The following is an 11,474-nucleotide window of genomic DNA, read 5'->3' on the forward strand; positions in this document are numbered from 1 at the left end:
ACCCAGATCTGATCCCCTCTTCTGGTATCCTTGAGCAGTACACATATGTGGCACACACATACACATGCAGGTAAAAATACTCACACACATAAAAATAAGTCTTCAAAATTATGTGGTTAGATAAATCACCAGCTGAAGATTAAATTAAAAGCAGTCAATGTCATCAGTTGACACCTGAACAATATTACCTACTTTAAAAAATATGTCTGAGTTTTAGAGGGCAGAGAAAAAAATGAAGATCTAGGACAGTGGTTCTCAACCTATGAAAAGTAATACTTTTTTGGGGAGGCATTGAATAACTTTCACAGGGGTCACCAAAGACCACCAGAAACCATTGATACTTACATTATGATTCACAACAGTAGCGAATTTACAGTTATGACATAGCAACCAAAGTAACTTTATGGTTAGGGGTCACCACAACATGAGGAACAGGGTCAGGGCAGTAGGAAAATTAAGAACCACTGCCCTAGAAAACGGTCTACTTACAGTTGCAGGGGATTGAATCTACCGATATAAAGTCCTTCAAAGCTGCCTGGGCTGTTCTTGGAGAATTATCCAATCATTTCTAAGTGTCGGTCTCCTCTAGGCTTTTGATGACAGGTTTTGCTAAGCCAGGCAAACATAGATCCTCAAAGCTCCCAGGCATCTGCTTCAGAGATTCTCTGCAGCCCTTAGCAAGAGTAAACTGCAGATAGCAGCACTAGAACACTCTAGATGTCCATCCGTCCCTAGAGCACACAGGGCTGGTACATTTCCCAGAACAGCCTTAAGCAATCATCTTCAGAGCTTAGGATGGCACAGGCCTTTCCCCTTCCGTTTTTTCAGATCGGAAGTGTGTCTGCCATTTCAATGGCTACGTTAAGATGTTGGCAGGCTGTGTGTCTTATTGCAGAGAAGGCAAAACTGTTTCTTTGCCTTGGATGATTCTAGAGGCTACCCATGTGCCTCAGTGCTTCACCCCCAGTATCTGCAATGTCAGCAAAACGGGTGGAGACTTTCTCGAACCCCGCGGGCACAGACTCATGTCCTCTTTCCTCCGTTTCTACTCATCCTGGTGATTTCCTAGGACCCAGCGGAGGAATATCTGCATGAAGATCAGTCACCTCAAATGGCATCTAAAGACGCATGTGACACATGCCATGTGAAGTATTTAGTAGGATTATAAGCACCAAAGTGTGGGTGTCTTTCAGGGTGAAGCAGCATTCTGTTGACCACAACCAATTGTCCAAAGCAACAGACAGACTCATGGACTGACCAATGGGAGTCTGCCTCTGAGTGATAACTCCTCCCCTCCTATGATGCAACCTATTTCCAGGAAGGTTCCTGGAGCATAGCCAAAGGTAGGCTTCTTACACTGTTAACCTTTACGTTCTGCCTGTGATATCCATAGCATGTACTTTTAATGCATATATCACAAGGTGGCTGTACATTGTGGGCTTAGATTTTTCAAAACGTACTTTAAGAGTTCTCAAACCCTTCGACCCTCTCTACTCCGCTGCCCAAAGATAGTCAGTGAGAACAGACAGTAAATAGGACAAGGGGATGTGGGTCTGCTTAGAAGTAGTTCTTTGGGGGGCGATTCCAATCTCCGTTTGTCAGGATACCAGCAGTCTAGTTCAGTAGTGTCAGAATACCAAATACAATTCAGCATTGGTGGCGTGAGTCAGCGGAAATAGACAGACCTCAGGAGCAACCTGGACTCAAGAGGTTCTCTGTCATGCCTCTCTCAATGAAGTGAGGATCATCGAAGACTCAAAATCAACTAGCAATGCACACAGGCCATCGCTGTCCTATTTATACTCTCTACAAACATCATGTGTCCTCCTACCAGACTTGCCTCAGCAAAACACCACATGAGTCTACCTCAGCAAGACGTCATGTGAGTCTCCATCACATGACACATCCTGAAACTTCCACTTCAGTTCACATAAGAACATGAGAGAGTACATCACAGTCCAGCATGTGTGTCTACGGTCAAGACAGATTGAACTCAGTGAGTTTTAAACACAAGAGGGCATGAAATTAAAGGGAGATATCTTGGGAAAGGCATGAGTGGAAGTAAAGGTGTTGGGGAGGGGAGATGAGACCAAGTACATTGTATACATAAGAAATTCTCAGTGAATATTTTTGAGAAGTAGAACTCAGCATTAGTTGAGAAGCCAGGAGACTGGGATCCTCCAAATCACACAGTTGTTTGTGTCAGACCTGAGGGTCTCCAGAAGACGCTGGGTGTGGATACTCTGTCTTCTGTTTACACAGAGCTCCTAATCCTCTGACCTGAGGAAGCCTCACTGCTTAAGCTGACTTCTAGCTATTTCTTAAAAATAGTATATCAGCAAAATTTCGGAATACCCGGGAGACTGTCCACCATGGATACCGAACAGGACACATAATTGTAGGCTCACAATGGCAGCAATTGCACAGAAATAAACAGTTGCACTTGGCTTGAAGTAAATATCAAGAAATTGTAATGGTTTCTCTTGACGTCACTTATGGTGGGTGACTGTTTTTGCTGTTTTCTGTGTTTCTGGGACATTTTAAGTGGCTGTGACTTTTGTAATAAGAGAAGAAAAGGTGTTTATTTACGAAGTAACACTAATGAGAAACACCACATTTTCCATCGATTATTTTGGCAGCTTTCATGACACTAGGTTGCTAGATCTGGATGATCAAAACCAGTTTTCTCTTCAGACTCTCAAAAGTATTTCTCCCTGGCCTGTGACATGGTCTGGGGGCAAGGGTGCTTGTAACTAGGTCTATCAACTTGGGCTCAATTCCTAAGACCTACATGGTGGAAGGAGAGAATTAACTCCTTCAAATTGTCCTCTGACTTCCATATGTGTGTGTGTGTGTGTGTGTGTGTGTGTGTGTGTGTGTGTGTGTGTGTGTGTGTTTATGAATAAATGCAAAAAAAAAACTCAACAGGGTGTGGTGGTTGGTAGTATGTTTGGGGCATGTAGGCAGGAAGACCAGAAGTTCAAAGTCATCTTCATGTAATAAAGTTTGACGATGGCCTGAAATATCTAAGACTCTGTCCCAAGTTGAGGGAGGAGACTTTGAATTTGGGTACTAAAATTTCAGCACTTTGAGAGGCTTGAGGCTAGAGGATTGTCACAAGTTTGAAGCCAGCCTGGACAATGTAGTGAGCTTTATAATGAGTTAGGGGCCAGCCTGGGCTACAGTATGAGCCTGGGCTACAGTATGAGGGCCTATTTCAAGATTTATCTATTTTTCCATCTCTGCAGGTACTCTCTTTCTGATTTCTAGGAGATCCTTACTCTAACCATCACTACGTGACAGGAAACAAACCACTGGCCACATCAATAACCAAATCTATGAACCACATAAGGCTGAAGTCCCACCATCACACAAAACAACCAAAATGCACATCCATTTACACATCACCCAGCACTGCCATCAACATCACTTAACCAGAGACTGTAGCTCCCCACTTTCCCATTCAGTTATCACTGGGTCCAACACTCAGGACAACTCCTTTGGGACCCACTTTCATACCAAATCAAGAAATGCATTCAAAGCATCAGTGACTTGAAGAACACAAGTTAGTCTCCCCCAAACCACATCCCCCTAGATGCAATTAGCTTAATCTCCTTCTGAATGTGTTCTTAATATAGGCTCTGACCATTGGCTATTTTTCTTGTGTCTTGGTTTCTCAACACTGGATTCTTGAGTAAGACCACAGACACTGAAATAATAAGGTATCGTGTTTAAATCATGGCTGAGTTCAAGGGGTTTAAAAAAATGTTCTTCCCCAAGTTAGAACAGAAGAAAGAGATTGTGGGGCATGGTTATACTGTCCCCATGCTGGAGTTTGGGCAGTCAGTATGAAGGTCAATCTAGAGAACTTCCAAGATTAGCATTCACATACCATAGGGTTCAAGATGGCATGTATGCAGGAAACCATGCTTGGAAGGAATCAGGAAGGAGATCACAGTTACAAGAGGACCTAAATGCTTCTAATAAATATGAGAAGAAACCAGAGTAGCTAGGAATCTGAGGTGGAAGCTTACACCCATCACCTTCACAGTCAGGAGGCTGAGGCAGGAGGATCATGAGTTAGAGCCAGACTGGGCACCTAATGAGATTTTGATACAGGAAGTAATTTAAATCTGAGAGAACAATCTCTTGCTCCTTACCTGATTTCCACGTGAATACTATCAGTCAGTCTTATACATACAACTTGAAGGGCTGTTAATGATAGAGGCTCTGCAAATCAGTGAGCGATTGATCTGGTCTCAAAGGTTCAGAAATTTCTCAGTAACTTCTGTCAGCCCAACTTTTAATTTTTATGAATATTTTTCTTTTGTGCATGTGTGAGTGCATATATGTGTGTGAGGGAGTAGAGGTAGGGGTAGGAGGAGGGGGGAGGGGGAGAGGTGTATTCAGTGCCTGTGGAGGCCAGAGGAAGGTATCATGTCCCTTAGAACTGGAATTACAAATGATCGATTATGAACCATTCAACACGGATTCTGAGAACGGAACCCAGGTTCCTTTATAAACTCAATGTCAGCTCTTACCTGCTGAGCCATCTCTCCAGATCAATTTACTTTTCTATATTTTGCATCCGCTGACCCTTGCTCTAACCTTTCCCCTTTGTAGCTTCAGCCCTCATCTCTCTGACATTCAGGAAACTGATCAACGCCTTACATGGTCAACAGCCTTTGCTTAATGTTACCAGGTCACTACCTGTGACTTCTACCTTCTCATGTCTCCATTTTGGTGGTAATTATTTTTCTATTCACACAAACCGCTAAAATTTACGGAATGCTTTCTAGACACCAGGAATCTTTACCTGAGTCTGAAACTATAACCTGTATTCCTATAGCTACCATATCAGATAGCTATAAACTATTAGACCATCTGAATCAGGAACGTTACCTGTGAGGTGGAAGTAGGCAAAGCGAAAGCAGTCACACGGTCGGGAAGACCGCGTGCAGGAAGCACATGCAAGATTCTTAGAATCTGTCTTCTTTAACACCATACCGGGCTTACCTTTGTCTTGCTGCTACCGAAACCCAAGATCAACCTCACATATTCAACCTATAGTGACTGGTTTCCTCCATAGTCTTATTTCAAAGGAGCTATGTGCAAACTTCTATGTGTTTTGTTTGTTTGTTTGCTTGCTTATTTATTTATTTATTTATTTATTTATTTATTTATTTATTCCCCATGTATCCTTCACTCAGCTTCATAAAAGACCAGGTGTCTTTTAGATCCTCTTCAGCCTTCAGCTCATCCTTGTTATAATAGCATCTGAACTACAGGATGAAGGGCATTCAGCCACAAAGACCATCACACGTTACAACAGTGATTCACATGGATGACAGCTCTGGCCCCCTGGCGGAGGCTCTTGGCTGGCTATCTCATTCTTATCAGTCATTATTAATGTTCTGTTCTGTGCATCAAACACACGCACACATTGGGTTTGCAGATCTGTGTATGTCTACGCAACCAATAGCCCAGGGAGTCTTAATTCTATTGGGTCCTTGACCAATTTAAAGAAATGTCTTTCTCATTTAAATGCAGTATTTAAAGAAATTAAAAAGCAGTAACATTGCATGCAGTCTGAAGCCCACCAGAGCGCTCTCTCTCTCTCTCTCTCTCTCTCTCTCTCTCTCTTTCTCTCTCTCTCTCACACACACACACACACACACACCACTTGAGTTACAGTTTTTTAAACCCATGTCCATACCCAGTTTTTTAAAGCCAATGCTGGAACTCTGAACACTCAGGTCCTCATGCTCGTATGACAGACACATTACCAAATTGAGCCCTCTGTGACTTCTTAAATAGCTAACAATTGCAGCGTGACCTGCTAACCTCATCTCTATCTTGCCTTCAATCTTCACAGAGCTCCTTCATATCACTAGCTCTGGGGAGATTGCCAAAGAACTGCAGAACCACTCTGTCTTCAGACAGGCTTCCACCACTGAAACTGCTGTTGGTTTGGGGTTGCGGAAATGGCTGTGTGCCAAAGAACATATGTAGCTGCCACCAGGACAATCTCATCAGGCAGTAAGGACAGTGGATCTGTTTCTCTCACTGTGTCAAATCTATTACACCAGGGATTTCCTGACAACAGGGCAGGCTGGCCAGCCCCTCAGCTGTGTACTTGCCGAAGGTCAATCCACTTATTCCTACAGACCCTGGTGACTGCTCACAAATGAGTATTTATGAGTCGAATATTCTGTCCAAGCTAAACATTCTAAGCTAGATGTTGCTGGCTTCTTTCTTGATAAGCAGAAAGTCTGAACTTCTCAGGCTGATATTCTACCCATAGATTGACTAGTTAATAGTAAAATCTTCACATTGGGAAAACAGTTCTCAAAGGAGAAGGCAGTTGGCTCTTAAATGGCCCAGAGCTAAGATCTCTTTGGTGGGACACACACAACAATAACAGTGTTAAAAGAAGAGAATAAAAACACATACACTGTCATGAGGTTTCTATAATCTACATTCTGGGTGGCAAGTAAAAAGTGACAAATTTGTACTGTTATCTCTGAAATGACAACAAGGTCAAAGGCCTTCATAAATTTATATAGTAAAAATCACAATAGATGAAACAAAATAGTATTTAAAAGTCAGATAATCTAGGGCTGGTGAGATGGCTTAGCCAGGAAAGGCTCTTGCTCTCAAGTCTAATGACCCATATGTGATCCTCAGAATAGAGGTAGAAAGAGGATATCCTCTCTCATCCACAGGCCCACTGTGGCATGTGTGTTCATGTAAATACACAATGCACACACAATAATGATGATGATGATGATGATAAATGTAAAATAAGTCAGATGTTCCAAGAGTAAAGAACCAAAATATAATAATAACAACAACAACAATAATAATAATAATAATATAACAAATATACTAAAAAGTTAGTAAAGAATACATTTACATAAAGAATACATATTCCACATAAACATTAAATGTGTCTAATCACACTATCAAAATTTGTATGACAGATCTTTTCACCATTAACTTATTTATTTGTAATTCCACATCTTATGAAAATAAAATTTAAAAGCAAGATCTTGGATGCTGAGCATGGCAGTAAATTCCTGTAATCCTGTCACTCAGGATCCTGAGGCAGGAGGACCACAAGTTTGAGGCCAGCCTGAGCTCCATAGAAAAGCCCTACATCTAGAACAAAAGTAACAACAGTCTGGTCTACATATTGAGTTACTGAACTACATAGTGAGACCTTGTGTCCAAAAAAGATAAAAGAAAAAGAAAAGAAAAATCAAACCCACCACCAACAAAAAAGACCCATGCATATATCCTCTCTGAGAGGCTCTCTTTGAATATAATGCTGTAAGCACCTTATAAGGAAAAGGTGTTTCGTTCAAATACTTATCAAAAATGCCTGACTTAATTCAATTAAGTCTGATAAAGTGGAATCTTTCAGAGGAAGGTAAATTACCAAAAATAAAAAAGAAACATCATAAGATGGTATCATAAAAATGATTTATGCTCAGAATTATCTATGTTGGAGAACATAAAATATCAATGAAGTAAGCCAAATGTCACCAGTAAAAGTGGAGAGGCATTTCATAGTTACACTCCAGAAGGTTCGGTATTGTTATGTACACTCTGAATGTCCCCAACTATTATATAGACTTACTGAACACAAAGAAATTTCCAACATGATTGTTTGTGTAAAAAAAAGTGTATATAAAATACAAAGAAAGAAAACAGACAATTTTTTTCTTAAAAATATAGAAAAGACACACAGAAGCATTTAAGATATGATAATACTGAATTTCTCATTTTTCCATTTTATATTGGACATTTTTATTTACATTTCAAATGATATTCCCTTTTCCAGTTTCCTGACTATAAAGCAGACAATTTTAAAGAAGAATGCAGCTGGTAGACTCATGCTCTATGATTTTAAGGTGAACACATCAATAACCACATGCTGACTTATAAAAGGCTCAAACATGTCAATGGAATCCACTTTAAAGCCCAGAGACAAGCGCACGCACACACACACACACACACACACACACACACACACACACACAGTCAAGTGTTTGTGTGTACTTATACAACATGTATTTTTTGAAACACACACACACAAACACTTTTAGAAAAATGAGTAAATTTTGTCACATGAGACAGAATACTTTTAAGTATTAAGAATACTTTCCTAGGCGGATCCCGGCCCGCAGCAGCTCTCTGCTCCCAGACCCGGTGAGAGAGAGACCCAACCGCCTGGTCAGGTGGGCACTCCTGAGGCTGCAGAGCGGAAGAGACCACCAACACTGCTCACCCCTGCCCACGTCCCTGGCCCAAGAGGAAACTGTATAAGGCCTCTGGGCTCCCGTGGGGGAGGGCCCAGGAGCGGCAGGACCCCGCCGGAACCTGAGGGAAACAGACGTGATAAACAGTTCTCTACACCCAAATCCCGTGGGAGGGAGAGCTAAACCTTCAGAGAGGCAGACAAGCCTGGGAAACCAGAAGTGACTGCTCCCTGCACACACATCTCGGACGCCAGAGGAAAAAGCCAAAGACCATCTGGAACCCTGGTGCACTGAAGCTCCCGGAAACGGTGGCACAGGTCTTCCTGGTTGCTGCCGCTGCAGAGAGCCCCTGGACAGCACCCCACGAGCAAACCTGAGCCTCGGGACCACAGGTAAGACCAAATTTTCTGCTGCAAGAAAGCTGCCTGGTGAACTCAAGACACAGGCCCACAGGAACAGCTGAAGACCTGTAGAGAGGAAAAACTACACGCCAGAAAGCAGAACACTCTGTCCCCATAACTGACTGAAAGAGAGGAAAACAGGTCTACAGCACTCCTGTCACACAGGCTTATAGGACAGTCTAGCCACTGTCAGAAATAGCAGAACAAAGTAACACTAGAGATAATCTGATGGCGAGAGGCAAGCGCAGGAACCCAAGCAACAGAAACCAAGACTACATGCCATCATCGGAGCCCAATTCTCCCACCAAAACAAACATGGAATATCCAAACACACCAGAAAAGCAAGATCTAGTTACAAAATCATATTTGATCATGATGCTGGAGGACTTCAAGAAAGACATGAACACACTTAGGGAAGCACAGGAAAACATTAATAAACAAGTAAAAGCCTACAGAGAGGAATTGCAAAAATCCCTGAAAGAATTCCAGGAAAACACAATCAAACAGTTGAAGGAATTAAAAATGGAAATAGAAGCAATCAAGAAAGAACACATGGAAACAACCCTGGATATAGAAAACCAAAAGAAGAGACAAGGAGCTGTAGATACAAGCCTCACCAACAGAATTCAAGAGATGGAAGAGAGAATCTCAGGAGCAGAAGATTCCATAGAAATCATTGACTCAACTGTCAAAGATAATGTAAAGCGGAAAAAGCTACTGGTCCAAAACATACAGGAAATCCAGGACTCAATGAGAAGATCAAACCTAAGGATAATAGGTATAGAAGAGAGTGAAGACTCCCAGCTCAAAGGACCAGTAAATATCTTCAACAAAATCATAGAAGAAAACTTCCCTAACCTAAAAAAAGAGATACCCATAGACATACAAGAAGCCTACAAAACTCCAAATAGATTGGACCAGAAAAGAAACACCTCCCGTCACATAATTGTCAAAACACCAAACGCACAAAATAAAGAAAGAATATTAAAAGCAGTAAGGGAAAAAGGTCAAGTAACATATAAAGGGAGACCTATCAGAATCACACCAGACTTCTCGCCAGAAACTATGAAGGCCAGAAGATCCTGGACTGATGTCATACAGACCCTAAGAGAACACAAATGCCAGCCCAGGTTACTGTATCCAGCAAAACTCTCAATTAACATTGATGGAGAAACCAAGATATTCCATGACAAAACCAAATTTACACAATATCTTTCTACAAATCCAGCACTACAAAGGATAATAAATGGTAAAGCCCAACATAAGGAGGCAAGCTATACCCTAGAAGAAGCAAGAAACTAATCGTCTTGGCAACAAAACAAAGAGAATGAAAGCACACAAACATAACCTCACATCCAAATATGAATATAAAGGGAAGCAATAATCACTATTCCTTAATATCTCTCAATATCAATGGCCTCAACTCCCCAATAAAAAGACATAGATTAACAAACTGGATACGCAATGAGGACCCTGCATTCTGCTGCCTACAGGAAACACACCTCAGAGACAAAGACAGACACTACCTCAGAGTGAAAGGCTGGAAAACAACTTTCCAAGCAAATGGTCAGAAGAAGCAAGCTGGAGTAGCCATTCTAATATCAAATAAAATCAATTTCCAACTAAAAGTCATCAAAAAAGATAAGGAAGGACACTTCATATTCATCAAAGGAAAAATCCACCAAGATGAACTCTCAATCCTAAATATCTATGCCCCAAATACAAGGGCACCTACATACGTAAAAGAAACCTTACTAAAGCTCAAAACACACATTGCACCTCACACAATAATAGTGGGAGACTTCAACACCCCACTCTCATCAATGGACAGATCATGGAAACAGAAATTAAACAGTGATGTCGACAGACTAAGAGAAGTCATGAGCCAAATGGACTTAACGGATATTTATAGAACATTCTATCCTAAAGCAAAAGGATATACCTTCTTCTCAGCTCCTCATGGTACTTTCTCCAAAATTGACCATATAATTGGTCAAAAAACGGGCCTCAACAGGTACAGAAAGATAGAGATAATCCCATGCGTGCTATCGGACCACCACGGCCTAAAACTGGTCTTCAATAACAATAAGGGAAGAATGCCCACATATCCGTGGAAATTGAACAATGCTCTACTCAATGATAACCTGGTCAAGGAAGAAATAAAGAAAGAAATTAAAAACTTTTTAGAATTTAATGAAAATGAAGATACAACATACTCAAACTTATGGGACACAATGAAAGCTGTGCTAAGAGGAAAACTCATAGCGCTGAGTGCCTGCAGAAAGAAACAGGAAAGAGCATATGTCAGCAGCTTGACAGCACACCTAAAAGCTCTAGAACAAAAAGAAGCAAATACACCCAGGAGGAGTAGAAGGCAGGAAATAATCAAACTCAGAGCTAAAATCAACCAAGTAGAAACAAAAAGGACCATAGAAAGAATCAACAGAACCAAAAGTTGGTTCTTTGAGAAAATCAACAAGATAGCTAAACCCTTAGCCAGACTAACGAGAGGACACAGAGAGTGCGTCCAAATTAACAAAATCAGAAATGAAAAGGGAGACATAACTACAGATTCAGAGGAAATTCAAAAAATCATCAGATCTTACTATAAAAACCTATATTCAACAAAACTTGAAAATCTTCAGGAAATGGACAATTTCCTAGACAGATACCAGGTATCGAAGTTAAATCAGGAACAGATAAACCAGTTAAACAACCCCATAACTCCTAAGGAAATAGAAGCAGTCATTAAAGGTCTCCCAACCAAAAAGAGCCCAGGTCCAGACGGGTTTAGTGCAGAATTCTATCA

Source organism: Rattus norvegicus, chromosome 19, assembly GCF_036323735.1.
Source record: "Rattus norvegicus strain BN/NHsdMcwi chromosome 19, GRCr8, whole genome shotgun sequence".
NCBI classification, from domain to species: domain Eukaryota; kingdom Metazoa; phylum Chordata; class Mammalia; order Rodentia; family Muridae; genus Rattus; species Rattus norvegicus.